This window comes from Tupaia chinensis, unplaced genomic scaffold, assembly GCF_000334495.1.
Source record: "Tupaia chinensis unplaced genomic scaffold, TupChi_1.0 Scaffold000612_1, whole genome shotgun sequence".
Lineage (NCBI taxonomy): Eukaryota > Metazoa > Chordata > Mammalia > Scandentia > Tupaiidae > Tupaia > Tupaia belangeri.
The window spans coordinates 3,445,587-3,452,726 of NW_006160131.1; the positions used below are offsets into that span (position 1 = coordinate 3,445,587).

At 36.7% G+C, this 7,140-nt stretch overlaps 1 pseudogene; it reads right to left on the reverse strand.

The window, feature by feature from the left end:
- Positions 1-6,116: 6,116 nt before the first annotated feature.
- The window catches only part of LOC106736036 (heterogeneous nuclear ribonucleoprotein D-like), a 1,389-nt pseudogene continuing 365 nt past the window's right edge, over positions 6,117-7,140 (reverse strand).

Consider the following 7,140-nt stretch of genomic DNA (forward strand, 5'->3'; position numbering starts at 1 on the left):
TGAGGCTGAAGATTGATCATGGCATGAAGACCCTGTTGGGGGTACCTGTAACTTTCTCTCTGTTCTCTATCTCACAGAAGAAATAAACTTTCCAGAAAGTTACAAGTAACAAACTATGTTCATTTTGCTCAATAAATTCCAGTCAACGTGCACCTTCTGTACTCTTCCACTGATACCTTACAACTATGCCCTCCATTATAAGTCACTGCTTGAAGATGTTTTGTACTTTTAGTTTTTATCAACAGTAATACAATGATAGTCTCATTTCTATTCTGTATACTGAATGTGACAACTTGGATAACTACTGGTCTGTGACCAGCAGTTAGCATAATGACTATGTCACTGGGCTCCCATGTAGTCGACTATGGTTCGAGTCCCAAACCCAGTGACTTAAACTCATGCCAGGCACGTGTGCGTGCATGCCCATGATCCCGAGAGGAGAATGGAGGAGAAGGGATTGCGGCGTGGCAATCCTCCCTGGAGGGTGACTTCTTGCTTTCTGTTTCTCTGTCTCTCTCTGTCTCTGGCAAACGCACACGCCCTGTAGCAAAAACCTCTCAAAAAAAAACTACTGGTCTAATGTAGTCCAAGGACAACTAAACTTACACAAGCCAGTCTTCTTTAATACAATCAAAAGTGTATTAACTTACTATTTTTGTCCAGTCTTTGTTTCTAGTAACAGAATACATAGACTGGGTAATTTATAAAGAATAAAGGTTTATTCAGCTCATGGTTCTGAAGGTACAAAGTTGAGGGGTCACATCTGGTAAGGGCTTTCTTGCTGGTACAGACTCTGTACAGTTCCGAGGCAGCACAAGCTATCACATGGCAAGAGGACAAGAGCATGTGTCAGCTCTGGTCTCTGCCTCTTCTTATAAAGCCACCAGTATTCATTCACAGGGGTCCTACTCTAATTATCTTATGTAACCCTAAATCATCTCTCAAAGGCCTTACCTCTGACTACCATAGCTGGATTAAGTTTTCACCCTCTTAATAACATCAGAATAAAAACTAAACTTCTACACAAAAATTTTAGGGGGATACATTAAATCATAATACTTACTTTCACTAGATAATCCTTGACATTTCAGCCTGAGCCTATATTTTTCATTTTCTTCAAGCATTCTAGAAATGACTTTGTATACTGTATTCCATATTGCAACCTTTAAAAGATAAGCACAACTAAATAATACTGAACAGACAAAAAGAAATACATTTTGATATAGGTGACTGAGAGTGACTTAACTGTGTTTCATACCTATTTATATAATCATTATAAAGTAATATAAGCACTTAAGAGAACTGAAACATCCTCTGATTTCTTTTTTCACTTACTAGAATTTCTTCCCTATAGTATTTAAATTAACTATCCTGGATGATGTTTCCTTTTAAAGGTATTATCTGTAAAGTCCTACCTAAATGGTTCCAACACGTTCAATTTTGAAAGGTGATAAAAATAGTGAATTTCCATTCTGATGTTTAAACCACTGGGCAATAATTTGTGTTTTTTTACTCTATTTTATTCTAGTTAAGAATTAGGTATTTCTCCTAGGACATACCAAATCAAAATTACTGGAGAGCATGAATATACTAGAATAGAAAGAAATAGAACTGTGAAATCAAATAGACCTATGCTCAAATTCTGACTTTGCCACTTACCAGCTGCTTGAAACTGGGCAAGTGTTTTAACCTCATCTAGGAATAACTTCGTGCACTAAATTATTAGAATAAAAAATTTATATGTATGTAAAGCACTTACTCCAGCTACACATAGTAGTTAAAAGTAGTAATAAATATTGCCTATTGCTCTTCTTAGCCAAAAAGAAACGTTTGGGGAAGAAATATTCCAAAATATTCCCATATCCCAGTGGGAAAATAAGTCACTCAAATATACTTGGTGCCAGTGTTAGTCACCTGGGATATTATTTTATAATATACACAGATTACAAACCAAATAAAATCAAAGCTCAGAAACAACACAATTTTGTGTGTTATTATCAACTAATGACTTCTTTAAACTAAAATACAAAATACCTGGTGGTAATTAAAGGTTAGGATAGCATCTGATCTTGAATACATTTAACATACTCAATTTATCATGACATTTGGACAACAAGCAGTAAGAACAGTTCAGAGTAACAGTTCATGTTTGCCAGCTTTCCTGCTAGAAATTTAATATTTATTCTTTGCCTTTGAAAAGAGCAATGACACCAATAGACACATTATTCTTTTCTATGAAATACATAATTTTCCTCTTATGTACTACATTACCTATCACAGTTTATTATATTCTATGGAACACATATCATGCCTTGGAAAATCCCCCAGTGGGTTACATTTTGATTAAAATGTGCTTTATACCTTCAAACACCAGAATAACTAGTCTTCATGATTAATAAATATTTCCAAATCCAATTTCATTTCTGCCAAGTCACTTCTATTTTCTCATTCTAGAAAATTAAATTATTCAAAAGATGGAACGATTTTCACTGTCTTGAATATCTTCATACATTTGTATTTAAAGAGGATGATTTAAAATTCAAATATCACTAATTCCCCCTTATAATACTATACCTTTTTCTTTTTTTTCAGTATTTTTGAAGTCTCATTCAATGGCATAGGAAAAGCAAACTTTTTGGCTGCATCCTTCTGAATTAAACCTAATTTTTAAAAAGAGAGTGAAAAAGGTAAATTACCAAGATAAGCATATATTTTAAAGAGTTCACTAACCTAAGAGTAGAGACCATATAAATATCTCTTGAGATTTCTTTGGGAATTTTTGTACTTGTTGGTCTATTTCTGATTATTAGGTAATACTGGTTCATTTACTACCTAGCTAATAATACGCTGAACCCACCCCACCCCCAATCTAGAGATAAGCAACTTTGTAAGTACCTAGCAAATCATACAACTTATTCAATCTCCTTTCTTTCCTGATTTGTAAGGTGAGTCTCGAAAAGGCTAGCAATAGAATAAACAAATTCCAAAAAACACGTCTTGCCGCAATGTGTTTATAGACCTCCATTCTTTTTTCAGTTCAACTCCTGATATATATTATGCTTCCAACTACACAAAACACTTCATAGTTCCTCAAATATGTCTTATTCCTACCCCTCCTAACCTTTGCTCACACTCTTCTATCTAGCTAGAACATTGTGCACATGTGGACACACACACAGCTGCCAGGCAAATTCTACCACTTCAAGATCCAGCTCACGTAACACCTACAGCCTTTCTTTGTACACACCACCACACGTAGCAATGGCTACCAGAATACCTTCTTCACAGTATTTAGCACATGTTCTTATAACATGTATTTATGCTTCCTCCACCAGGCTGTGACTCCAAGAGAGCAATGATCACAAATGTCTTATTCATCCTTCTACTCACACTACAAGACACATAGTGGTACTAACAAAGGGTTTTTCAAAGTGAGCTTCCTGACTTAACTCACAAGCCCCGCTGTCTTCTCAAATGTTAACTGTTACAAAAACAAAACAAAACAAAACAAAACAAAAAACCCCTAAGAGCTTGTGTTTCCAAAGGCAAAATTATAAAACAATGAGCATGTGCTCCCTGAAAACCTTTGCATTTGCTCTGTCTGGAACACTTCCCTACCCTAACACCTTCCCATCTTGTTCTGTCTTATCATCAGCTACATCTTTCTTCTACTCATTCAATATTTAGCTTTGCAGGGAGCCTTCTCTGATCTTACAAAACACCCTCTGCTCAGTGGTAGGATTTATCACATTGTTTTCTTTAGGAGTATGCTTTATTCTTCATTAGCACCTAGTATCAAATCCTGTAGATACTAGATACACATAGGCATACCATTTGTTGAATGAACTGCAATAGGCTTTAAAATAGCACTTACCAATTCGTGAGAAATTTGCCACTGGTTCTGGGTGGGGCACAGACATAGCACTAAAGAACATTAACTCACAGGGTGAGAAACTCTTTGCCTTTCTAATTCTTTTTAATCTTATTACCAAGGAGGAAATCTAAGTTTGGTAAAAGGATCTCATTAAGACTTCTCCAAAACTTGCTAATCTCCCTTTATGACTGCAGACAATCTTCAGCAGATCATCTATTTAGCTAGAATTTAATATTGTTTTGCCTTTATTAGATTTGTTTTTAATTAATTGCTATTTATGGCAAATGGTATAGGTTTTCATCTAAGGTAATGATGTAAATTGTTTTAAAAAGAAGCTTAGTTAAGGGACCAGCAGTTTGCGTAATGGCTATGTTGCTGGACTCCCACGTAGTGAACCACGGTTCGAGTCCCAGACTCAGTGGCTTAAACTCACGCTGGGCGCGTGTGCATGCGTGCCCAAGATCCCGAGAGGAGAATGGAAGAGAAGGGATTGCGGCGTGGCCATCCCCTCTGGGGGGTGATTTCTCGCTTTCTGTCTCTGTCTGGCGAGCGCATGCGCCCTATAGCAAAAACCTCTCCCAAACAAACAAAAAAAAGAAACTTAGTTAAAAGGAAAATGTTATCTGTTTAAGGAAATAAATATTAAATGATAGTATAGATGATATGCAGGTATGGCATAGAAACATATTTAAAGTTTAGAGAACTCTGCTGTTCATATACTCACATTAAGCCTTCCCTCCCAATGTCAACAGCTTTTAGAATATAGCTGCATTATCCCTAAATGTTTCCTGTTTGTAAATCTTACTGAATCTAGAGCTATACTCCTTGAGGGTATGATTGGACACATAAAATCTATCAATAATTACTTAGATATTTAAAAGAGTATAGATGTATAAAAGAAAAAAAATTTATCTTATCTATTTAGTATAATTCACTGAGGCCAACTCCAGTATATACCATGAATTTTGTCCAAGATGGCATTTCAAATCTTTCTGTAGTACTCTTTCTATACTCTGATCCAGTCAAACTATACTTGTAGTTATTCCCTAATCACTGTCCATCACTGATCTACTCAGTGCTTTGATCATGTTTTTCCCACCTATAATTTCCTATCTTAGCTCTATGTACAAATGTCATGGAGCTTCCACCACTAAGAATCCTTCCCTGATTCCCTTGTCTTCAAATTTGCCATCATATCCAAAGAATTGATTTGTATTGCCATAAAGCATTCATCATCCTCTATTATATGCAAATTATGAACACACCTCCCATGTTCTGTGAGGACAGGGAGTCAGCCTTATTTTTTAATTTGACCAGAGAGAGACACAGAGAGGAAGAAAGAGGGAGAGAGAGAAAGGGAGAGGGAAAGTGAGAAAGCAAGCTACTAGGTCTGGGACTTGAACTGTGGTCCACCATGTGCAAGTGCCCAGCACCTTAACCACCACTCCATCTGCTGGTCCCCTAATGCATCTTAATACTGGACTATTATTGGTCTCTTAGAATTTTTTTAGATTATTTATTTAACTTTATTTATTCATTCTTTTTTTTTTTTTGAGAGGTTTTTGCTATAGGGCGCGTGTGCTCGCCAGACAGAGACAGAGACAGAGAGATAGAAAGCGAGAAATAAGCCCCCAGAGAGGATGGCCATGCCGCAATCCCTTCTCCTCCATTCTCCTCTATGGGATCTTGGGCACGCACGCATACGCACCCGGCGTGAGTTTTAAGCCACCGGGTCCGGGACTTGAACCGCGGTCGACTACGTGGGAGTCCAGCGGCATAGCCATTATGCTAACTGCTGGTCCCTATTCATTCCTTTTTAATTTGACCAGAGACACACACACAGAAGGTGAGAAAGCAAGCCACCAGGTCCAGGATTTGAACCGTGGTCAGCCATATGGGAGCATCCAGTGCCTTAACCACCACACCACCTGCTGGTCCCTTAGATTTTTATTTTTTAACAATCGCATAAGGAAGCATTTATTTGAGGTTTAACATGAAGTCATACAAATAAAATTTGTATAAACACAAATCCACATTGATTCATAATGCAGATAGCAAAGGAAAAAGTAAAATCAAAGAAAATTAACTGGTGGCTATATACAGTTGGACACAATTTTATCTTTTACACTAGGAAAGTCTTTTACAAAATAACCATCTTAGATGGACAAAAGACCAATCTTCGGTGTGATCCTGAAAGATGGGTTACTTTAACATATCCTCCTGTTTTCTCCAATTTCCTTCTTTAGTATGGCTAGTAATTGTTTTGGTGATTGCCAGCCCCTCAAGATGCTTTGCCATAAGTACTCTCTTGGCCACTATAGTCTCCATCTCCCTGTCCATATCTATAGTTCCCATAGTAATATCCAGTATAATCCTATCTTCTATAGCCACTAGTTTTGACCACCATAAGCACTACTATAACTTCCATATCCTTTATCATAATAGTTATTAAATAATTGGTTCCAATTATTACATTTAAAGCTCATAACAAGCTTTATGATGCTCTCCATAGGTGGCACAAGTGTCATTATCCCAAATTTCAAAGGGAGAAACTAAGATGTAGATATGTCTAAATTACTTGACATAGTAAGGGCTGAATCCCAAATCCCAATCACAGATTGCCATAGAGTAAGGTTTGTCAACTACAAATAGTTGTACATATAATATTCTTAGAAGTTCAGAATCTAGAGACAGATTCCTTTGCATCTTCAACCCAATGAAGTTCTAAGATGTGAAGCGTAAAGCCTTTGTTTTCCAGTATTAAGAGAGTAAGAGCATTTATGTCATGGAGATGGTAAATAGTACATGTACACACACACACACACATAAACACACTTGCCTTACGGTTTTAAAGCAACTGTCCTGGTATTTGTAGCATGAAGTTAACATATCTTATATTGTATATCATAAAGCTGATGATAAACTGAAGGAAAAAAAAATCATTGGTTCCAGTTCTGGCTCTGACCTGGGCCATGACCCCTAATACCACCTCTTCCACCAGCTGCTGCACCTCTTCCTTATTTTCATTGTTGTTGCTGCTATATACCTCCTTGGGTTGTACAACCTTGATTTCACACTTCCCAGAATCAATTTGATGGTATCTGCTTTCTAATAATTTCTTTATTGGCTCTTTGTCTATATATGTGATGAATCAATTCATTTGTTTTTGTATTCATGGGAATTTCAATGTTTTCAGTCTCTTCAAAGGGTCCAAAATATTTTTTTATTTGTTCTTCATAAGTATCTGGGTTCAATTTTGGGAGGCT